Source organism: Eumetopias jubatus, unplaced genomic scaffold, assembly GCF_037043125.1.
Source record: "Eumetopias jubatus isolate StellerSeaLion01/CBP00866 unplaced genomic scaffold, mEumJub1_p1.0 scaffold_2, whole genome shotgun sequence".
In the NCBI taxonomy this organism is placed as follows: Eukaryota; Metazoa; Chordata; class Mammalia; order Carnivora; family Otariidae; genus Eumetopias; species Eumetopias jubatus.
Window position 1 is genome coordinate 114360509 of NW_028274808.1, and position 24901 is coordinate 114385409.

General features: G+C 44.4%; 1 protein-coding gene across 1 annotated transcript in view; it reads right to left on the reverse strand.

Moving 5' to 3' along the window:
• The window catches only part of SGMS2 (sphingomyelin synthase 2), an 82989-nt gene extending 81221 nt beyond the window's left edge, over window positions 1–1768 (reverse strand). Inside the window, exon 1 of the mRNA XM_028121282.2 lies at window positions 1556–1768. The gene's annotated coding sequence lies outside the window, so the exon portion shown is untranslated. The remainder of the gene's footprint in view (window positions 1–1555) is intronic.
• Window positions 1769–24901: the final 23133 nt, after the last annotated feature.

Consider the following 24901-nt stretch of genomic DNA (forward strand, 5'->3'; position numbering starts at 1 on the left):
ATTCCCAGTGACCTTTGACCCTAAAAGTTGTTGTAGATATGGTTAAGAACAAATTTTCCAATAATGCCCGAGCAAATACTTCCTATCCTTCCAAATATTTTCTCGGGCTTTTATAAGATCCCAGGAGAAGAGAAACTGAGGCCAGGAGGCAGCAACCCAATGGTTTCCAGTATTTCCCTCCAGGTTCCTAAGTCAACCCGCTTTACTTAAAAATAAAAACTAAAGAAACCAAATTAAATATTAACTCGTAAAACAACACTTCAACCGAAGACTACAGTGAGTTAAGACTAGCAACAAACCAAGGAAAGGACTATAAAAAGGAAATTCTGCACTGCCTATTTTGGAAAAAAAAAAAAAAGTTAAGGTTAGAGTTTTCCACCCGTCCAGTCTTCCTCCAAATCCCAGGTTTTTCACTTTGGGGGATTGCTCTGAATCTGTTTAAACAGTGAAGGGCAGTTCCACTGAAATGGGGGGGGGGGGCAATCAAAATCCTTTCAGGTATCTGCAGTGAAACACTTAACTTCCTGAAGAGCCAAGGAACTTGCCAAAGGATTTCCCAAGCGAAACCCCAGCCCACCAAATTTATAACAGGAAATTCTGTGGAAACTAATTGGTTCTTACCCATGCCAGCTCTGGAATACACCATGATTTTATACATAAACAGTTACAATCGGTTGGGGTCTGCTTTGTGCCAGACATTATGCTAGGTCTTTCTCGCTCTAAAACCCTCATTACTATCATCTGTAGTTACAGTCCCATTTTACCGAGTCAGAGTGTTTAATGTGACTGAGAACCCACCGTTAATAGATGAGACTACGAGTGACACCAAGGATTTGCAAAGTTAAGTTTAAATTCAAAATCCACGCCCAACCTAGAGTCACTGAACAGTGGAATCTCTTCAAAATTTACCATACACGTCAAAACGTTTTGAGGTCCTATCAGAGCAGACGAGATCAAACAGAAGAATGGCAAAGACTGAAAATAGATATAAAAGATGACAGAACATCTGAGTTGTTTCAAGAGGTGGCTGCGGGTTTTTGACGATTATCCGTGTCTCGGAGAGGTGGATGGGTCCATTCCCACCCGTTTGCCCGGAGAAGCCAACCCTCCCTCCCTTTAGCAGAGGGGCTGGGGAATGCCAAACGTTGAAAGGTTTCAGGGTGGGCTGCGCAGGGCTGGACTATTGCTGTTCACACATCGTAAGTGGCTCTCAGAGAAGAAAAAGACAGTCCCTCCTCCACCTCCTGAACTTCAGTCCTGCCCTCCGGAGTGGCTCTGGACAATGTATGGTTTAATCTGTGTCCTTTCAACGCCAGGACCGAGTTCCCCGAAATGGTTGCAAATGAATGAGACGAACGCTCAGAGCAAGAAGCCTCAGCCACACATCCACCCCCCTACCAGGCAACACCAGTGAAGGATGCCCTGGGGCGGGGCGCGCGGGGGCCGAATTAGAGCCACGTCCGCGGTCGCCAGCCACCTTCCCCCTCCCCGCGCGGCGCCCGACGCGCGGCTTCGCAGCCCCATCTCCTCCCCGGCCCCTCCGGGCGCTCCTTACCCGCTCTCGGCCGGGGCTCCCGACGCTCCCAGCCAAAGGCACCAGCACCCGGGCGGGGACCGGCTTGGGGACTGAGACCACTGCCGCAGCCACCCCCGGGCCGAAGCCGCTAGAAAGTTTGCTCGGGGTCTCGCCGTCTGCGCCGCGGCCCCGCCAGGGAAGCCGCTCTCCGGGTCCCTCCCGCGGCCGCCGCCCCGCGAGGCCGCTCCCGGCTGCGCTGCAGCACGGGCCGGGCTCGGCGGCCGAGGACGGCTCCGTGCGCGCCGAGGGCGGGGTCTCCCCGCCCGCTCGGCCCGCGGCGCGGCGCGGCGCTCGGTGTTTACCGCGGCCCGGCGGCCCGCTCTCCCCGCCCGCCGCCCTGCGCGCTCCTGACATCATTCATTCTCTCACACCCTCGCCCGCCCACTCCATTTCCAAACAGTGACTCACCCGCGGCCCGGTGGCGGCAGAGCCCGCTCCCGCTGCTGTGGCTGTCCAGGCGCAGAGCGGAGCTCGAAAAACCGGTGCGACTTCTTAAGGAGAAAACCCCAGCCGACCCTCCCCTCTCTCAGCCATTAAAGGTGCAGGGAAGGAGGGGCTTGGCAGGCAGGGCCGATTGGCTCCCGGCGGAAAGCCTGAGGGCCCGGAGCAGACCTCCTTGAGCGGTGACCGAGATCAATATGGGAAACTTCTTTGGGCGCCACTCATGGCAACTTTTAAGGATGGGGCCGGGAAGGGATCCCCCACCCCGTACCTTGCCTTATTCAGGAACTGCTTCTTGATGTCGGCGTGAGTGGGCTTGGGGACACCAGCGGTTATTCAAAGGGTGTCGCCCAGGCCTAGGTTGAAGAGGTGGGTTTCCAAACCTCACAAGGTTGCCTGGCAGGGGTAGGCATAGGTCCTCTCGGTGGCTAACTCTAGGTGTGCGCTGGAAGGCTGCTCCAAGTAAATGAGGCTAATAATACTTTCCCTTCGGTGACTAACTACCATGTCATTCGTCCTGCTAATTGATTTGCTTCTCTTTAAGGACAAGCGACCGTAACCAAAATAAACAGTGGAAGACTAGTTCTTTGCTCAAAGTGAACATTGCGCTCTTCCGCAGCTTTTGGAGCACAAGGCGCCGGGGCTGTGGTTTCTTTGATGAACTCAGCAGTTATGTTTTTAGAAGGGTGTTGCCTTCCTAAAAAATGGTCAAGGATCTATGTTTCTTGGAGTTGCTATTCATACACCTGCTGGGCAGTTTTCAGAGTAAACAATGGCAGTCTCAGATTCTAACTTGGATGAATTAGAATGTGGCCAAAACTTTATTGAATTTAAATGATAAATGTTTTTTTATGTTCATTTCTACTTCTGGACAGGGTAATGATGTTTAGAATTTGCACTGGCTTATGGGCGATTCCATATAATAAACAAAAATAATCCAGAGATATCTCTAGGTGCCTACTGCAGAAATCATGTAGGTAAACAATCATTTATCTATGGTAATTAAAAACTACTATAACAAAAAAATATGCAGGGCAGTCTCCAAACACACAACTGTAAGAGGCCATTTCCCCCAAATGAAAATGCTCCTGAAATTAATCAAAGGTTCAGCATCACTGTTGTGAAAAATGCACTCATTTAAAGCTACGGAAAGGTAAGGGGCACCTGGGTGGCATACTCGGTTGAGCTTCCAATTCTTGGTTTCAGCTCAGGTCATGGTCTGGGGGTTGTGGGATGGAGTACCCCCCCCCCAGCTCTGTGCTCCTCAGGAAGTCGGCTTGAGATTCTCTCCCTTTCCCTCTGCCAATCCCCTGCTCTCTCTCTCTCTCTCTCTCTCTAATAAATAAATACATCTTAAAAAAAAAAAAAGCTATGGAAAGGTAAGGACCCAGAAGACAACACCACCAATTGAAGTTTATTTTCCTCAGGTTTATTTTTCCTTTTCAGTAGGAGTTCATATTCAATTTTACAAAGCCCAGGCATTTTGCCCAGAAGACAATAGCAAATAGATTGGTTTGCTGGGATGCAAAGTAAATGGAAATTCAAACCAACATTTTCTGTAAAGAATCACAGACCTAATCAGAAGCTTGAATGTCCTGTCCACTGGTAACACAGAGGGTCTAGATTCAAATGCATAGCCATAGGCAAGTTTGGGTGAATATCCCACGGACTCCCTACTTTATAATGTTCAAATATTGGAACATTATGGAGATAAGTATTAATAAGGTTTTCTATGGGTCTCAAAAATGAGATTGTGGGCTTTCAGGCCTATGCACAAGGATGAGGTCAAAAAGCTCAGAACAAAGCCTGCCATCCTGCTGTCTTACTCCATGATGTAAATCCTGCAGCTCCATCAGGGAGGGTCACTGTCTGTATGGAAGGCAGTTGAATGGATAGTTCTGGATTTGTGGTTATTACTGTGGCTCGATTTAAATATTGTGAAATAAATAATTAGGTCATTTTATTATACACTGAAATATCCTCCAGTAAATGTAATAGTGGAATTGTGATTGAGTTGCATGAAGTTTTTACATTTTATTCATTGTTAACATATGAGAAAGCAAATTATTCATCTTAATTTCTATGTTTTGAAAAATGGTGACTTGTCCTTCTCAGAGATGTGGGTTTTTTTTAACCTTTTGTTCTTACAGTGTATCAAAGTTTCCTAAGTACTTGATATAGTCAGCTTCCAAAAATTATAGTGCTGAATGCTCTAAGGGAAGGAAAGGGCTGGCCAATGTGTTCTTGTCAATTTTTTCTAAACCAGTGCATACCGTAAATACCGTTTTATAGATTTCTTTGTTATGATAAAACATACTGATTAAGTTAGGGAAACATTTGTAGTTCTTATCTCCTCTTATAATAATTCCTACTCTGGATATAACCTAAATCATTGACTCAACCCACAATGTTAATTGAGTTCCTACTTTGTGCCCATGCTGTTTATCTAAGCATCACTACGTGCATCTTCTAAACATCGGTCTCAGCAATGGGAAAGTTTTCTTTAAAAATTTTCGCATAAGAATGTTTACTGCAGCATTATTTGAAATTTTTCCAGGATCCAGCATAGTGCCTGGCATGTAATATTCAATAAGTGAAATAAACAGATGAACAAATGAACAAGCCTTTAAGAACAAACCAATAGTGAAGTGACTCCATGTTATGGGATACCCTGTAGACAATAAAACAATAAAACAGTCCCATAGTCTCTGACTTTAGAAAACTGTCCTTGTTGGGGTACCTGGGTGGCACAATTGGCTAAGCATCCCACTCTTGGTTTCAGCTCAGGTCTGATCTCAGCGTTGTGAGATCGAGCCTGGAGTCAGGCTTTGGGCTCAGCGCGGAGTCAGCTTAAGCTTCTCTCTCCCTTTCCCTCTACCCACCCACCCCCCCCCCCCCCCCCCGCTCATGCGCATGCTCTCTTGCTCTCTGAAATAAACAAATCTTTAAAAAAAAGAAAACTGTCCTTGTTAGTGACAAATGTAAGCAGTGAAGGAAGCAGAGGGAAAATACAACACATGCACACACACTCCCACCATTTTTGTGAAACAAACACCACTCCCATGAAAAAATCCAGAACCAAACTATATTACCTCTTGACAGTGAGATATAGAAGGGCAGAGTGTGAAGGAGAAACTTGTGTTTTTGGACTATTATTCAAAGAACCTGTATTATTTTTTGAAATTAAAAACAGCAACACAAGCAACATTAAAACTTAAGAAGACAGTAATATAAGTCCATGACATAGAGGGTTTATGGTCTCATTGGAAAGACAATAACACCCAAAACTACTAGAGAATAAGGCTGTTCACCTTCTGGATTTGGAAATTAGACATGCACTTTGTGCCAGGCCCATCCAAGGGCCAAACACCTACCATTTATTGAGTACTTATTATATGCCAGGGACAACGCAGATGGCTTTAGCTGCATTAGCTCATTTAATCCTTTCAGCAATGACCTGAGGCACTCAAAATGCCCTCCTCTTCATAGGAGGTAACCAGAGATAAGAGAGATTATCATTTTCCTGAGATTTTTGTTTGCTTCAGCACTTGGGTGGATGGTGGTGCCCTTTATCAAGACAAGGGATGCCAAGATAGGAACAGGTTTGTGAAGGCAGAGAATGAATTTTAAAAAAGGAGTTTGAGATGTGGTTTGTATACATGGAGAGGTCAAGTGGGCAGCTGACGATGTTAGTCTGGAACTCAGAAAAGAGGCAGGAACTGGAGATATAAATTTTAGAACAGTCAGCATGTGGATAATAAGGAAGCCACGGGAAAAAATGAGATGGCCTGGAAATAGCGTCCGGAGTAAGAAGAGAAGTGGTCCAAGAGAGGCCCAACATTAGAGGGCAGGTAAAGGAGAACACTGCAGATGGGCCTGAAAACAAATAACTAGGAAGAAAACAAGGAGATGTAGTGTTAAGGAAACTGAGAAGGCTATTTGAGAAAGACGGAACGGCCTTCTACAGTAAACACTCCTGAGAGAGCACGTAAAATAAAGACTGAAAAAGTCCATAGTGTTGGTGACATGGAGGTCTCCGTTGGCCTTAAGCAGGGTGGGGAGTAGGGGGTGGGTTATGCCGAGCTGCAGTGGAATCTGATTGAGTGGGAGTGAGGGAGAGCTGAAGCCGGCAAGGGGCTGGCTGGAGTTGAAGCTGACCTGGCTTTCTGGAGACGAGAAGGAACAGCTCCTCTCCTACAGGAAGGAAAAGGGAAAAAAGAAGCATGGGAATCATGTTTGTAGACTGCTTCCAGGAAGTTGAAATCCTTGCCTTCCATGCTTCCATTTTTCTGTGAGTGCAGAGGTGTGTATTAGTTTTCAGTTGCTGCTGTAACAAATCACAGACTTACTAGCTTGAAACAAAACAGAGGATTAGCTCACGATTGGGCAGGTCAGTAGTCCTCCAGACTCAGCTGGTTTCTCAGCTCCTGGTTTAACTGAGGGCTGCAATCAAGGCTTTGACAAGCTGGGCTCTTATCAGTAGGCTCTGGCAAGCTTCCAAACTCATTCAGGCTGTTAGCTGACTCTAATTCCCCCTAGTCCAGGAGCAAGGTCTCTGTTGCCCTGCTCGCTGTCAGCTGGGAGCCACCCCTGGCAGCCAGAGGCATTTGTCCCAGAGCCAGCAACAGAGTGCTGACCCCTTCTCACGCTTGGAGTCTTGCTGACTTCTCCTTCTGCCACAGCTCTTCACCTCAGCTGGAGAAAGTCCCCTGTTTTTAAAGGACTCATGTAACTAAATTAGGCTCACATGGATAATTCAAGATACTCTTTCTATGGTAAAGCCCATAATCTTAATTACACCTACAAAGTCCCTTTTGCCATGTGATGTAACATATTCGCAGGTTCCAGGAATTAGGGTGTGGACATCTTTGGGGGCCCATTCTGCCCACCACGAGGTGACCTTGTCAACTGAGAATAAGGAAGTGGGAGCGGTGGGTGGTTTTAGAAAGAATGAAAACAGTTTGAAGTAGCCACACTGGAGAGTAAGAACATTAACTGACTAGAAAAACATAAATTTTTAGCAGATGGTACTGAAGACTGAAGCCAGGCCCATAGAGGTAAAGAGAGTCCTTCTCTAACAGCACTCAGACATCTGGGCATGGGCACAGAGAATGGGGCTGGTGGCTGGGCTAGACAGGGAGGAAGGGAGTCTAGGATAGTGTCAATGAAGCAATGGGTTAGGGAATAAAAGATGGTCAGGGAGAGAAGCAAAAAGAGGAGGGGGCTGATGGATAAGGGAAAAGTAAAAGGATCAGTAGCCTAGAGATCCTGGGGACATTGCAGAGATGTGAAGCAGGGGTAAGAGAAGAGTTTGGAAGCACAGGGGATTGGGTGGTGAGATTTAAGAACTACTTATCTGAGCAGCTTGGGCAATGGCAGGGCCTGAAATGTGGCTGTTGAGTGGGTGGATGGGGTGAAGGAAAGGAAAAGAGAAAGAGTTCAGGGAGCTAGAAGAGCAATTCTCATGGATGCTGAAGTTACACAGAATGAGGGCCAGACAAGGGGTAGACAAGATGACTGTAAATCAGGTGCCAAACAATTAATAATGAGTTGGAATGAGGAAAGGAAGAAGATAGTATAGACGATGTGAATGCCTCAGAAGAGCAGGGCATTTTACGAAAGCCTGGCATAATCCCAGTCCAGAAGTATCTCTAGAAATCAAAGAGACACAGATCCTACTTTTCAACTCCAAGGTACATAGAGTGTGAGGAGATCATTGGATATCTTTGACAGGCTGCAGGGAAAGCATGTCCCCAGATTGCAGTTAACATACCAAAAAAATACAAGGAATATTTATAGACACAACTGAGCTGATAAGAGAATTTGTGATCATAAAGTAGGAATTTCAAAGGTTATTGGAGAAGGGTTTAGGGAGCCATGGGTAGAGTCAGGGAGATCAGGGGAAATAAATCACAGAGTACTATAGAAATAAGTATATGGAAATATGTACGCAGATGGAATAGGCAGGTAAGTGGGGTAGGAAAGATTTTCTCCCTAAATTCACCCCCTACCCTTTCTGGAGCTGACAGCTTCACCTTTTCCCAAAGCCAGGGCAGTAAAAGGTAGTCTTGTGTAATATAACTAAAAGCTGAAGAGGAGACATACCTATTTAGCATAATAGAGTTCAGGAGATATATCAAGAGGAGATTAATCTCCATGCAAATGTTCTCATTTCATATTGACTGTCCCATTCAGAGGACAAACTACTATGAGGATCTCTGCTCCTCTCCTTTTCCTCCTTTAGGATCCAAAATCCACTAACTGGCCCCTACTCACCTGCACTTAGACATACTTGACAATGAAGGACAAATCATGACAATGTTTTGGGAATAGGCAGGAGAAATGTGTTTAAAAGTTCTGAGCAGCTCTTCTTGGGGAAGAGAGAGAGATCCAATGGGGGTGGAGGTTGAGGGGCCACGCTTTAGTGATCAAGATAGGATGCCATGGAGTCAATTAGCATAGTGCACTGCTGTGGTGGAGCAGGAGTGGAAAGGGAATACATTGATTGGGCTGAAGAAAACAGTGCTGCATCCTCTCCCAGCACTACTCCAGAGAATCTGGTTGAAATATAGTACTTGAACCAGAAGTAAGGGCTGGTCTAACCTTGGGGTCTGTGCATAAGCTTGACTGGCTAATGTGGAGATGGCTTTGTTTTTACTGTATGACACTTCTACCATAAAGGGGTAAGTGTTGGGACCACATGAGAAATGGCAGAGATTGTTCTGAGGGTCTCTTGGAGGGTAGTGGGAATAAGTGCCTTTGAAAATGCAGCAGCAGTAGGAAAAAAATTAATGGCCGTGATTTGATTCCCAGATAGATTAGCCTGGAGCAGCATTGCCCAAACTTGCCAGTTTTCTAAGAATCATCATCATGTGAAGCCCACCCATGGCTTAATGCATCTTCAGGGGAGGGATTCCAGATACCATTTTAAGTCAGTGCCTAAAATCATTCTTTTTTTTTAAGACTTTATTTATTTATTTGAGAGAGAGAGAGAGTGAGGGAGAGAGAGAGAGAGAGGGAAAGAGCACAAGGGGGGGTGGGGGAAGAGAAGCAGAGGTAGAGGGAGAAGGCTCCCCACCGAGCAGGGAGCCCAATGATGCGGGACTCCGTCCCAGGGCTCTGGGATCATGACCTGAGTGGAAGGCAGACGCTTAACCGACTGAGCCACCCAGGCGCCCCGCCTGAGATGATTCTAATGTTGAAGAAAAAATTGGACAATTCCAGCCCAAGGCAATGATTCTCTACCTTTTTTTTCCTATATTGTTTAGCAAATTGCACTCTTCCTAAAGAAATACTAGCCATGATTTTCAATGTGGGATCATGCCATCTTGGAAGGGGCTGTCAGAATCACAAGGCAGTCTGGAGTCAGGGAAGAAGGAGGGGGGACGGGAGGATGGAGGCGACTTCCACTTGAACCAGCTTCTCCAGGGACACTGAGGCTCCTTTTCAATAGGGAGGGTCATCCTCCATCATTCTGCCAACCTCCTTCTCTCTGTGAGTCACTGGTCCAGACTAGTCAGCAGGAAGAGAATTTACTAACAAGCTTAATAGATAAATTCTAGAGTGTTCTGTGACTCTAATTCTTATGAGTCAGTCTCTGTTAAGCCAGTCACCTTGCATTCTAGCAAAGTTGAATTTTAAGCCAACCAAACAAAAGACCAGACTTCATAGGCTGGTGCCCACACCAAGAAACTGACCCTTTGTAGGACACATCTGGACAGCCTGCTCACCTCCCAGGCCATATGGACTCTCTCCATTGGCTGCTTCTCCAGTTGTTGCTCCTGGTTCTATTCCAATTAGAATATGCACATATATCCTCCTCCATACAGTTTATTAGGGCTCTACATATGATGATATCACCTTACCCCAACTTGCCCTTCTTAAAAGGAATGGGACTTGAATTGCAAATTAAAACGGATTTTTTTTTTCCAATTTAAAACATGAAGGAGGATGATGTTGCTGGAGGACACGCTAACTTTATGCCAGTCTGACGTTCCAGCTGTTGGTTCAAACCAAACCGTCTAACGCGAAAGTACAAAGTCCACCTGTTTATCCAAGCCCTTTCTACAATGAAGGGATGTAATTGCGTAGTGTTGTGCTTTCTATGTGAAAGTATCCAGCCAACGACCTTAATTATGTAATAAATCCTATACCAATCATGCATATATCATATGCAACTTCCTAGTAACTAAATAGAGTCAGGAATAAAGAGACATGGAAGGTGAATAATAACAGGTGAAAATCTTTGACTTCTCAGTTTTTTCAATTCTTCTTATCCTTGGTACGTTTTCAGGCAGGGGCCACTAAAGATTATATCATATGTACAATTTATAATTTTGACATGAAGTAACACCTGCTTTTATACTAATGTTGTCACTGAAAAGAAGCCAGAATACTTACATATATCATTAACTCATTTGTTATATCTTTACAACATCCTCTTAAATTCTGATGGCTCCTTAGTCTGCATTCAATATTTAATATGAATGCTTTAAGATTCAAGAGAAAGTGATTGTCTATAATAATTTTTAAAACCATTTCTTATTTTGGGGGTGTCTTTAAAATCCATTGTTTTCTATTTAACTTCTTAACATTGTATCACCCTCTCCCACCCGTAACCTGGCATTCTTCATTCTCTCCTGCCCTTGCCCTTTCTTAGCTAGTTCTCACAAATTAATCTTGTCCTTCTTTTAACCATCTATTCCTTGGTCTGGTTTCACTCATTATATTTATTAAATCTGAAGGAAAAAATTATCTTATTTATTATATGTATTCTAGGTTTCTCCACTTAGCAACCTGCTGCTACGCAATAAATACATTTGATTATTGTACTTTTCATCTATTTTGAGTCCCTCTATCCCATAAACATTTATCAAGTACCTACTACATGCTGAGTTTTATAAGGGAGACCAAAGGTGTAGCGTATATCCCTGGTTTCAAAGTGTTCTCAATACAGGACACCCAGGTGACTCAGTAGGTTAAGGGTCAAACTCTTGATTTCAGCTCAGGTCATGATCTCAGGGTCGTGAGATCAGCTCCTCGTCGGGCCCCTTGCTCAGTCTGCTGGTCTGCTGGAGATTCTCTCTCTCCCTCTGCCCCCTTCCCACACCATGAGTGTCTGCTGTCTCTCTAAATAAATGAATCTTCAGGGGGCGCCTGGGTGGCTCAGATGGTTAAGCATCTGCCTTCTGCTCGGGTCATGATCCCAGGGTCCTGGGATCGGGCCCCGCAGCAGGGAGCCACTTCTCCCTCTCCCACTCCCCCCGCTTCTTCCCCTGCTTGTACACTCTCTCTCTGTGTCAAAAATAAATAAAATCTTAAAAAAAAAATAAATCTTCAAAGTGTTCTCAATACAGTTGGGAAAATAAGATGAACACATTAGAATTACCTTTATCAGAATGGGATCATATTTCACCCAGAAGTAACTTAAAACTTCATGTATTTATTTCACATTTGTTTTCAAAGGTTTTCACCCCAACTCATGGACTGCATGACAACCTGCTTAGACCCCACTTTAACTGTGTCTACCAGTGCCAACCACTTCTGGCTTCTGGCTTCCCCCTGCCCCTTCATCTCTAGGATAACACCCTTTGCCACATGACAGTTAATTTAAGTTGTATATGACTAAATTAATAGAAAAAGCTAAGTGGAAAACATAGACTAATAGTAGTAATTATATTCACCAAAATGCTGCACCATAGGCGTATGGCTATCCATGTACTCAATATAGTCAGGGTCTTGGCCGGACAAAGTTGGCATACCCAAGGAGATTAACTAAAAAGAGTCTAATGAAGGGACTATATATAAAGGATGTAGCCAGAGCGGCCAGTACAAAGAGGAAACAAGATATGATGAAGCACCCAGGGACGCTGGAAGTCAGTATCACCCCTGGGCCTGAAGAGGAAGGGAGGGAAAGATGTCTCCAGTGCCAATAGGAGCTAGCACCATGAAAAGGGGCTGCTAGATAGAAGCTGTGGCCTTAGGGGAGGCATGTAGCTGTTGAGACTGCAGAGGGCGAGATGAACAGTGATCCTGACCTCCTGCCCTCAGATTTCCTGCCGGTGACTGACCTGGAGGGAGGGCCACATGGTACTGTCAGTAAAGTTCAGGGTACAGGGTTATGGAACACGGCAGAGAAGGGTGACAATGGATCATTGTGAAGGGCACATGGGGAATAACCGTCACAGCTCCCTACAGAGTTCTGGGAGTCCATGACAGGCCCGTTTATGATAAGGTATTTCTAAAGCTGGTGAACTCCATCCAGGTCCTCAACTGCGAGAGCCCAGTTGGGAATAGGCATAGTAGCGCAAATTAAAGAGACCAATGACAGGACGCCTGGGTGGCTCAGTCGGTTAAGCGTCTGCCTTCAACTCAGGGTCCTGGGATCGAGTCCCGCCTTGGGCTCCCTACTTGGCGGGGGGAAGCCTCTTCTCCCTCTGCCTGCTGCTCCCCCTGCTTGTGTGCTCTCTCTCTCTCTCTCTGACAAATAAATAAAATCTTTAAAAAAAAAATCAATGACCTCAGAGTTTAGCTTAACCAATCACTCTCCCAAACCCCTCCCCGACACCAACTACTATACAGTTTAAATGTAGCCCAAGTTGTTAACATTATATCCCCTGTTACTATGGTGGGAAAAAGCTCTTTGTTCAGGTTTAACCTTATCTTTATAATAAGGGCCAACTAAGAGAAAAAGAAGCCACCGTGAAGATAAGGTGACCAGTTATGCAGGTGTGCCCCAGACAATCCCAGGTGAAACCACACATACAACAAAAATCATCCTAAGGTTTGTAATTTGAAGATCCCCTAAATGGCTTTTCCTCAGAAGTCTGCAGATAATCCATACTCAGAATCTTAATTAATGAGAATTAATTCGTGGAAATATTCTAAGGGCACAGAAAATGATTCTTGAGTGTCACGATTTGCCAGCTGTTTAGTCAGTTAAGACTCCGGGGCCCTTTGCCCGTTGCAAATGACCTTTCCTCGGCGGCGTAATCTGACCACGGATTCCCAGGCATTGTCTGCTGAGAGCGGAGCTCTCCGACACAACTGGGCTTTCATCAAGGAGCCGGTGAAAGGAAAGTAGGCTGCTCTTCTCATCTCCACCTATGTCCTGGCCTCCAATTCCACATTATCTCGACCAGAGTGTGGTCATTTTAAATAAAAAATCGTCATGATCAATAATCTCTGCTATAGAACGGATGAGGACCGGGAAGCAAATATTGCATTTGTCAGTGAGGCCCCTGGTGCCCTTTGCCAGAGCAAAGCAGAGCTTCTCACCTGGAGTGTACTACTGTACTATTTTCTTTGTTAAATAAGAGGTTGAGTTAACGGCTGAGAGTGAGAGAGGAAGGATCTTGATAGAGTGTTTTCAGAGAGGGAGAAAAATTTGAGGTAGCTGCTTTCAGAAATGAGAAAGGAAGCTGGCAAAAGATGAGTAAAAATTTGCCAATGTTGAGAGCCAAGCTGGGGATGGAGCTCATAAATATATAATGAAGCTAATCAGCAGAATTATATCTTTAACACAGCTGTGCCAGGACACCTGGGTGCTTGAGGAAAGGCAGTTAGGTGGTTTTATCTAGGACCAGGTCCTGGACGAGCAAGCTTAATAGAAGGGTAAACTGGTGAGAGTATTAAGGCAGCGAGTAGTTAAGAGGAGGGATAGAATTTGAACTTCTTAGAATAGGTGCTCTACCTTATTTTCTTGGTCATTGCTGTAGCTCTGGTGCCTGGAGCAGTGGTCTCTAACCTTATCTGTGGATTGGAATCTCTGGGAGAGCGTTAGAAATCTCTGATGCCTAGGGGCGCCTGGGTGGCTCAGTTGTTAAGCGTCTGCCTCCCGCCCAGGTCATGATCCCGAGGTCCTGGAATTGAGTCCCGCATGGGCTCCCTGCTCAGCAGGAAGCCTGCTTCTCCCTCTCTCACTCCCCCTGCTTGTGTTCCCTCTCTCGCTGTGTCTCTTTCTGTCAAATAAATAAAATCTTAAAAAAAAAAAAATCCCTGATGCCTAAACTGCACCAGGAACCACTTAAATTGGAATCTCTGGGTGGGTCCCAGGCACAGTATTTTTTAAAGGTCTCTGAATGATTCAGTGTACAGGCAAGGATGAGAACAATTGTTCTAAAACAATATCTAACAAAGCAAAAACCTAATACATTTAGTTCAGTGAATGAAGGAATGGACTTCAGGACTGAGACTAGGAAAAGGGATAAATACTAAAGTCTCCTTGAACTTGAATGCAGGTTTGAGGCCAGTGCTTTCGGGGGGCGGGGAGGGGATTATAAATTTATCATTTCGGAGTGGACACAGTTGCAAGAGACATGATTTAACCCAATGCTGGCCAAGGGGACTTTTTGTGTAGAGTGACGCTTGCTATTATAACAGCAGTTAAAGACCTGAAGTTAGGGAGTTGGAAGGCTTGTGAAGGTAAATGTCAAAGCTGCGTAGGGGATTGCCAGAGAGGAGGGAAGAAAAGACTTGAGTTCATTGCTCTCAGGTTGGACATTGATCTCAAGTGGACGGCTTCTGACTTGGACTTCCTCCTGTTAGCTTCATGACCCCAAAATTCATGTTTTTCAGCAAATTCCTCAGGCCCTCTCAGTCTGAGATCACCTTTGCTTCCCTGGGACCGCGTCCATCTGATACTGAGACAAACATACTAAAGACCTATTGGGAATTCGTTCATTCGTTTTCCTGCTTTCAAGAAAGGATCAGGCAAAGGCATTGAAGGCTGGCAATGCAGCGTCATAAAAAGTGGGAAATGCTGTCTAAATCCCCTTCCTTTACCTACAATTTTGCTTGAGGCTATTCTGACCCGGCTTCTACTGAACAAAGATGGTGCCGGAAACAAGTCCCATACAACACCCTTCCATATGTTTTAGGAGAGAAACACGGAGGCCAGTAACCTCTAAAATGTCATGTCTTCTTCTTATTTGAATAAGATATTTATTGCTTACTTATCTTATCACAACCCACAACTTCTGTATTGGATTATGCCAAGTCACATTGAACTCTCATGGTGAATTAAACGACTAGGGTGGGTTGGGTTCCTAGGAAAAAGCTAGATACACCCTCCCCATTGCCCAACATCCAGGTCGTTTCCAAGCAACTATTTTTAAGTAGTTGGATAAAGTATGGTCAGGTGGTGAAGAAGTTGGTAACTCATTATTTTATTTCACGAAGAAGTACTTGCACTTCTCCTCCCAGTGAGGTAAACATTAACTTTCTAGATGGAAAACTGCACTCCTAATCATCTCTGCAGCACTCCGGTCACATGACATATCTGGGGGCAGCTCCAGATGGCAGCATGCAAAACAAATGGTATGAGCCTCAAGCAGTATTTGATTAAGAAATTTTCTCTTTGTGGGAGACAATCAGCACTCAAACCAGCAAATGCTGGTGAACTCTCATGAGCCTGCTGCCCTGTTGGGATGTTTTGAGAAGTTGCAGAACAAAAAATACCCCTCACTGCAGTAGGTGAGAGGAGGTGAGCCAAAGAAATGGTCATAGGAGGCTCTATATAGGGGGAAAAAAAAAAAAAAGAGGACTTCAAACTGAGACCATGAAGTGCTCACCAAAGCGGCAGGACTAAGGAAGGAAGTGTACCAAGTCTCTCCATCCCATTGTCACTCCCCTGCGCCAGGCCACCACCTTCCATCCCTCACTTAGAACCTACAACAGGTTTCCAAATGATTTCCTGCCTCCAACGGTCGCCCCTCCATCCCATGCCATGTTCTTGCGGCCATCAGGCTCTTTCTAAAAAGCTGTTCTGGTTTTATCACGCCCCTACCTGAGCCCATTACATGGCTGCTCATTTCACCCATTTCTCTGGATAAAGTACAACTCTGAGAATAGCTGAAAAGGTCTACTAGGACTTTCGGACTACCACTCCAATTTTAAAGCTTGTCCCTCCTGGCTCTCATTCTTCACTATCTGAAACTTCCGGCTTGCTTAAACCAGTGGCTTTGCCTCTCCGGAAAGTGTCTTCCACTTCTTTTTCTGGCTAACTCATTCTTATTTATCAGGACTCAATTTAGATATCTATACAAGCACCCTAAACTTCTCTACCATGAGTTATTACATCCCTTCGGCTGTTTAATTACCTGCCTTTCTTGCTGGCCAATATCAGCGCACATTGAGTGTTTAACATTCATCACACCCTATTAAGCATTTTCCTTAGCATATCTCTTGTGATTCCCACAACAATCCTGTGAAGGAGATACTTGATTACAAATAATTAAACCGAGACTTATGTGAAGTCATTTGCTGAAGTCCTACAGCTAGAAAGCTCCATAGAGCAAGATGTTGGTTGCCTGTCATTTGATCCCTAGCGACAGATGTATATCTAGCCTTTAGTAACTAGCACTTACATTGCATTTAGGATGTACTGGGCATGTTACAATCTTCTATATCAATAGCATGAGGAACCTGAGGGATAAAGGTTGAGTGATGTGCCCATGGTCACATAGCCAAGTGGCCAGGCTGGGATTTAAACCTAAGCAGCTGGCTTCAGAACCACTACACTCTTAACCACTGCCCTGTTTTTCCTTTGCATGAGTGGAAATATTAAGGAAATTAATGAAACAGTCAATAAAGCAAAGCAAATTAAGCCAACATTTAATAAGGCAATTCATTAGTCTTAGGACTGCTCCCATGAAGTATTTCACAGCACCAACAACTGAATGCACAATTGCTGCAAAATGAAAATAATTCTAAAAGAAAGAATTCTTTTTTAACTGGCACCATCCTGATTTCACCGAGTGGTAATCAGTGATTTAAAAAAAAAAAAATCAGCTAAAATTTCCTTTTTTTTTTTTTTTGCACTGAAATGTGTACTCAAATGACATTCTCTAAAGAAAATGGGGAGAGAAATCCTATGGAATTATGGTGAGAAGTTGAAGTCAACCAACTATACTGGAGGAGGACTGCTGTGGTCTAGGGAGGGGAAAAAAAAAAAAGAATGGAAAATCCTTACAGTTCCTAACAAGGCAAAAAGTTTAGTTTGGCCTTGTCAAGTACAAATAGAACTTGGGTGGCAGAGAGAAAAAAAGCAAAGGAATGCTTTCCTACTTGTGTTTTTCTCCCTTCCCCAAATGGAAAATTTTATTGCTGTTTCTTCTGATTTCTGCATTGTTTTGGTGGTTTCTGCCACAGTGAATTGTTTTAAATGATCATCTCAGCATTTTTTTCCCTCTTCATAAAATAGAAGAAATTTGAATTAATGGGAAAAATTTTTCTTTTTGGAGGATAATGACTTGGAGCATATGAAGGCAAGAGTGAAGGCCCCTCCCCCAATCATCAAAAGATATGTCCCTGCTGTTGTTGGTGGCCATGCAGGACACCCCTAGTAATTGTCATGAATTGGATGCCAGAACTTTGACTTTTTTTTTAGAGACAGGAGACAATGGTTGTTGACTAGGGATGTTGGGCTGCAGAGATGAGGGCTAAGATTCCTGCGTGTGTGAGAGATGTAAAATATGCAGTTGGATAGATGAGTCTGTAGATTAGAGGAGAGGCGAAGTCTGGAAATATTAATCTGAGAGTGGAAAATAGTTAAACCAATGAGAATTTGATGAAATTACCCAAGGGAAAGTCATGACTAGGAAAGAGAAGTTCTGATATTAACACCTGGGAAACTCCAACATTTTGTCCTCAAGTAGAGATGGAGGATGGAGAAACCAATAAAGGAGGCAGGTGATTAGAAGCAGTAATGTGGGAGAAAATCAGCAGATGTCTGAAGAGGAGTGCCGCGTGGAGACAGGGATCAACAATGTCATCTCCTACTGGGTAGCTCGGTAAGATACGTTTAGAAGAGCCTCCACCACACTGGCAATCATAGAGATATTTGCTGACCTTGGTAAGGACAATTTCTGGGGAGGGGCACCTGGGTGGCTCAGTCGTTGAGCGTCTGCCTTCGGCTCGGGTCATGGTCCTGGGATGTTGGGTTCCCTGCTCAGCGGGGAAGCCTGCTTCTCCCTCTCCCACTCCCCCTGCTTGTGTTCCCTCTCTCACTGTGTCTCTGTCTGTCAAATAAATAAATAAAATCTTAAAAAAAAAAAAAAGGACAGTTTCTGGGGAGATGGAAAGTAAGGTGGAGTTTGCCAGAGGGCTTGAGGATATGAGGGGGACCATATCTTAATACATTTCCACCAAATAAGAAAAGAAGAACAACAAGAGATAATAACCCATGAGGTCAAAATTAATGGGAAGGAGGCAACAGCAAATAAGTCGATGTCAACACATTTTTGGAAGATGGAAAGCAAACAAAGTAGAAGCCGACTTGACTTAACAGGGCATGCCAGATATACACCTAGGTACCTGGGAGCAGCGGGAGGTTTGAGGAATTTTGATGAGAAACAAGTCAGTTTGTCCTGTAGAGCTCTTTAGATGTTCTGCACTTGGATCCAGCAGGTACTTCAGAAGGTGGAGGTGAGTGCCTGCATGAAAACAGAGATGTTGGTTGAAAGATTTTATACAATGATTGAGCTCCCTGATCCCCTTCCTCACATGACCCAGCCAGTGGACTACACTCCCACATGCCCCCACCCTGCCCAAGGAGTTGTATTCTCTGGAGAAACTGGATTGGAGAGAGACTCTTGCCTTTAGGACACCCACTTCAGTGAAAGGCCAGGACAAGGCATGGAGTTGTAAGCATGAGGACAGAATGAAAATTTTCATGCTGGATTATAGTCCTTGGACTCCTTTCCCCGGCTACACTCCCAGAATTCTGTCAAGAGACTGGAAAGCAGATTGGAGGCTTCTTCTCTGGAGAACCTAAATTAACCCTAGGAAAAGACTGACAAATACTGATCTTTTCAGATTCACCCAGTGAAAAGGTACTGCCTTAGTCTTCTCAGACCACTATAACCAAATGCCATAGACTGAGTGGCTTAAACATTTATTTATTTCTCACAGTTTTGGAAGCTGGGAAATCTGGTGAGAGCCCTCTTCCTGCTAGTTATATCCTCACATGGTGGAGAGAAGGACTTCTTTCTCTTCCTCTTATGAGGCTACCAAGCTTATCCAATTAGGACCCCACCCTTACCACCTCATTTAACCTTAATTACCTCCTAAAAGCCCTATCTCCAAATATAGTCTTTTAATACATTTTGGGATCTGTTTATCATGGTGGGATGACCATGATAAATTCAAGGGGAGCCAACAGAAAAGAGTGAAGAGGTTGTCATGCCCCAAGCCATTCTAGAGGACAGCCAACCTCTCCCAACTAGAACAGAAGACAGAGGGCTTTAGGAGGGAGGTCTCTAGGTGAAAAATGGAATGGACGTGTTTCCAAATGTTTGGGAAGAATTATTCAAAGAGGTTCAGCCGATCTTTTGGAAAGCATTTAGAACAAAATAAATGGTAGACATATGGGAAGCTAAGAAATGGCAGTTTTGACTCCAGGAAAAAAAGAAAATGTATGAAAAGGAAATATTCATTATGTGCAACTTGGGTTGAACAGTGACTATTTCCTGGTTATAGTAATGTAAATGACTGCTGACAGCCAAAAATTATAATAAAGCTATACTGAGAGGCTGAAGAAAGGGATGTGTGTGTGTGTGTGTGTGTGTGTGTGTGTGTGTACGTACATCTCTCATGACTTACTTTAACTCCTGTAACAGGAAGTATATAGGAAATGCTTAAAATAGATCAATAAACAGCGGTAATATCGTATAATTTTACAATACATAAATAATTACTAGTAGGGGCGCCCGAGTGGCTCAGTTGGTTAAGCGACTGCCTTCGGCTCAGGTCATGATCCTGGAGTCCCGGGATCGAGTCCCGCATCGGGCTCCCTGCTCGGCAGGGAGTCTGCTTCTCCCTCTGACCCTCCCCCTTCTCATGCTCTCTCTATCTCATTCTCTCTCTCAAATAAATAAATGAAATCTTAAAAAAATAATAATTACTAGTAGAAACAACATAAAAGTTGAACGTGGTTTCCACTGCGAGTGGGGCGGGGGTCAGGATTGTGGACCGGGCATTGGAGTGTTAGTTTTCACTAAAGCCTTTTAGTACTACCTGGATATTTAAAAACTGTATGTATGTACTGGATAAAAATCAGTTATACATTGTAACTTTTTAAAATACATTGAATGAAAGGTGAGAAGGGGGTTGGGAAGTGTGGAAAGCTCTTTAGGGAAGCTTTGCCCCCAAAGGGGAACAAAGGTATGTTTGCAGCAGCTCCAGTATTCAAAGGTGGACTTAAACATTTTTTAGAAATTAAAGTCATACTGTATGGTGACTAACATAACTTAATAAAATAAATTTAGGGGTACCTGGGTGGCTCAGTCGTTAGGCGTCTGCCTTCAGCTCGGGTCATGATCCCAGGGTCCTGGGATCGAGTCCCACATCGGGCTCCCTGCTTGGCCGGAAGCTTGCTTCTCCCTCTGCCACTCCCCCTGCTTGTGTTCCCTCTCTCGCTGTGTCTCTGTCAGATAGATAAATGGAATCTTTAAAAATAAATAAATTAATTAAATTAAATTTAAAAAAATTTCAAGTAATAATACTTAGTTCACAAATCAAATAGTGCAGGGTTTATAATGAAAAGCAAAGTTTCCTGCCCTACCCTTCCCAGCTCTTGGATGTCCATTGACTTATAAACATTTAAACATATGGCCTCAGGGCGCCTGGGTGGCTCAGTCCTTGAGTGTCTTCCTTCGGCTCAGATCATGATCCCGGGTCCTGGGATCGAGCCCCACATCGGGCTCCCTGCTCCGCGGGAAGCCTGCTTCTCCCTCTCCCACTCCCCCTGCTTGTGTTCCCTCTCTTGCTGTCTCTCTGTCAAATAAATATAAAATCTTAAAAAAAAAAAAAAAAAAGAAAAAACACCACAAACTTATGGCCTCTTTCAGCAAAGTTTGCACGTACATTTTCCCACCCCGGGAGAGGGAGGTTCACACAAGATATCCACAAAGGGAGAGGGGGAGTCTCACTAGCCTGTGAGCAGCCCCGCTCAGCTGCTCAGCCCAGGTCTTACCACCTGGGGCTGGGTGCCCCTTCGGAGGGAGGAATGCCCAGCGGGCAAGGTAGGAAGCAGTCAGGGCATTTTGGTGGCACTGCTCTGTGGAATCCTGTGATCTCTCAGAATCAGTGTCCTCACTAGGAAGATGCCTCGTGCAAGAGGAAAGAAAAACCAGTTCTGTGCGTCTCATAGCTTCAAGTGGTGAGGGCTGAATTCCACAGGGGAAGTAAAAAGAGTGATTTCCCAACTCTGTCCCTCTTGAGAAAAAAGGTGAGGAGAGGCTCACAAAAGCTTTCTGTTGGTATCTTTGTCCAGACCCTGTGTGGCCATACTTACGAAGAGGCAGAGAATAGTTCTTGTGGTCACAGCTCTACAAGGGTACCTATGTAAGGATCCGTTTTATTGCACTCCAGTGCCTATAACCATAACAGCATGTTGTAAACACATACTGTTTACTTTCTGAACATTAGTGAAACTACCATATTAGTTTAGAAGAACAACCAAAACTATAAAAGATTTCAACAAACCTAAAAAACCCCTAAGGGAAATGACTTCCCTGGCCTGCAGATCATTATCTAATGATTTTTAAAGATTTCATTTTCAGTTATTTGGCATCCTATGCTTCTCCTGTTCCCAGCATATTTAAAAGAATGACAGATCTGCCGAGTTTAATGTAATATAATCCATTATAAAAATTACTGAACTCAAATGCTATAGGCAGGGCTAAGCACAGGTAGGTGCGGCTGCCTGGGGGTAGGAATTCATTCTGGAGGGAGGTTGTGATAACCAACTTGGGAAGAATCAGCCAATCATTTCCAGAGGGGTATTTCATAGGAATTGCCCAACAGAGACCCAGCTCTCAGATTTCCCATGATTTTGTCATACTGACATGTTGGTAGAGTAGAGGCCCTGCATCTTTTAGCTGTGACACATGGCCACACCAGCCTAGAAGAAGGAGACTCAGACGACTTCAGGGACCAGGCAGGTAAGTAAAATGGATTGATGTTGGGACCCAAGAGTCCATGTATTAAATTGAACCTATTTTTCAACGGTAATCCCCCCTTATCCATGGGGGATACCTTCCAAGACCCCAAGTGGATGCTTGCAATCATGAATAGCACCGAGCCTGATTTATACTAGGTTTTCTCCTAAACATACATACTTATGATAAAGTTTAATTTATAGATTAGGCACAGTAAGAGATTCACAACAGTAACTAATGATAAAATAGAACAATTACAACAACATACTGCTATACAAGTTATGTGACTGTGGTCTCTCTCTCTCAAAATATCTTTACTTACCCTTCTCATGATGATGTGAGATGATCAAACACCTATGTGATGAGATCAAGGCAGGGGAAGGGTGTAGTTCGTGGTGACACAGCATTAGGCTACTGCTGACCTTCTGATGATGTCAGGAGTACATGCGTACATACATACACATCCCAGCTACACCGTGCTTGTCAAACGAGAGTCCCTCTTAGGGGCTGCTGGTCTGTGATCTTTGCTTGGCTGTGGGAATACTGCCCCTGTACAAACTCTAGGATCATAACTGACCTCCAGAGTCTCCAGGGCTTCTGACCCCATCCTGGAGTAGAACTGATTTAGGCCTAAAATAGTGAATCCAAAGTAATTGCCTATCCTTCAAGTCCTGCTCAAACTCCAACTCGTCCATGAAATTCTCTCTCTTTCCCTCAGAGATGTAGCCTTGTCTTCTGCTGACCTTGCGTTGTTTCTCTGTTACAGCAACTCCACTGTCCCTTACTGCAATGGCTTGGCTATGTGTCGGCTTCAGCCCCTGAATGGCCCAGCCTTACCTATGAAAACTCATATATAACTCTTTGTAAAATTCAAGTGGAGGAATTTCTTGGTATTTTCACTGATATATAGAAATTACAAAAAATCCTATATCTGTATCCAACCAAAGAGTATCTCCCCCACCAAAGCAGTCTCTCCATGTTTCCTAAACTGGTATTCCTCAGAACATTAATCCCAAGAGATGCTTCTTGAAAATTCAGTGCTCTGTGGCCAAATGCTGAACTCCATATCCTGAAAAAGAGTCATAAAGCACATTGGCATTGTAAAAGCTCTGAGAAGATCAGGGGAGACTAAAGAAATGATTACTTTTTTTCATCCAGAGTTCTCTTTATATATTGGACCACAAGATCCCTTTTTAATGGATTATTTAGTGGCTTACTCTCAGAATGTGGCCTTTGCAGAGGCAGAGAGGATATACTCAGGCCCCAGGCTGCCTACAACCCAATCCTCAGCGTTCATTGTCCTTGGTAAACTACTTGACTGCTTGTTGCCTAAACTTTCTCATCTATAAAATGGGCGTAATGGGGGTGCTTGGGTGGCTCAGTCGGTTAAGCATCTGCCTTCGGCTCAGGTCATGATCCCAGGGTCCTGGGATCAAGCCCTGCATCGGGCTTCTTGCTCAGCAGAGAGCCTGCTTCTCCCTCTCCCTCTGCCTGCTGCTCCCCCTGCCTGTGCTCTCTGTGTGTGTGTGTGTGTGTGTGTGTCAAATAAATAAAAAGTAAAAAAATAAAATGGGCATAATAATAGGACATACCCTTATAGGGCTGCTGTGAAGGTTAAATGAGTTAATACATGCAAACTATGTGCCTCAGCCTAGATGTCGAATTTAGGTTAGAAAACCAGGCCTCTGTACTTCAAATCCAACAATTGAGAAATAAGATACTGATCTAACTGTTGGCTTTGCTACCAATAAAAGCTGTTTAGAGAAGGGGGCATGTTGATGGGTTTGCTAATATGATCCACTGCCTCCCTACCTTACCCACCCCACTTCACCCATTTTGATTCAAGCTTCTCAGTCAGAGGCCAGGATGATGGACAGGCAGTATTTCTTTGTAGGGGCAGAGTAAGCAGGGAAAGTGTTTGTCTTGGTGTATTAGTTTGCTGGGGCTACTGTAACAAAGTATCACAAATGAGCAACAGAGCAACAGAAATTTACATCTTACAGTTCTGGAGGCTAGAAGTCTAAAATCAAGGTATTGGCAGGACCACAGTCCCTCTGAAACCTATAGGGGAAGAATCCTTCCATGCATCCTCCAGTTTCTGGCAGCCCCGATGTTCCCTGGCTTGTCCCTTTCTAGGTTGAACAGTGTAGCAACATAAAATGCATAGGATCCTAAATCAGAGCTCTTCACGCCTTACATAAAAGTTGTATTCTTGGCTGACTTTATTGGACACAGCTCCCAGATATTCACATGTAACTAACAACATTGCTTAATTGTAACATATTTCCTTTTGGTAATTCCTTCTGTTCTTTACAGAATTGTTGTTGAAATAAAGGGGAAAACCCGAATGCATCTTATTTATTTATTTATTCATTTATTTATTAAAGATTTTATTTATTTATTTGACAGAGAGACACAGCAAGAGAGGGAACACAAGCAAGGGGAGTGGGAGAGGGAGAAGCACGCTTCCCGCAGAGCAGGGAGCCCGATGTGAGGCTCCATCCCAGGACCCAGAGATCAAGACCTGAGCCGAAGGCAGACGCATAATGACTGAGCCACCCAGGTGCCCGACATGGAGCTCGATCCCAGGACCCCAGGATCACGACCTGAGCTGAAGGCAGACGCTTAATGACTGAGCCACCCAGGTGCCCCTAGACCCTATTTCCAAATAAGGTCACATTCTGAGGTGGTGGGGTTGGGGTGGGGTGGGGTTAGGACTTTGAGGTATCTTTTTTATGGGGACACAATTCAACCCATAACATCCTGAGACCAGGTGTCTAAAATAGATGAAAAGGGGCTGAAGGTAAGTTCTGAGACTTCTTCTCCACATCACCAATCAGGGCTATAATTTCTCCTTGTTTGGGAATCCAGAAGAGAATCCGGAAGTGCTCCAAGTCCTTTCTCTCTTCCTAGGGCTGGAATTTAGAAATTTACCCTTAATCCC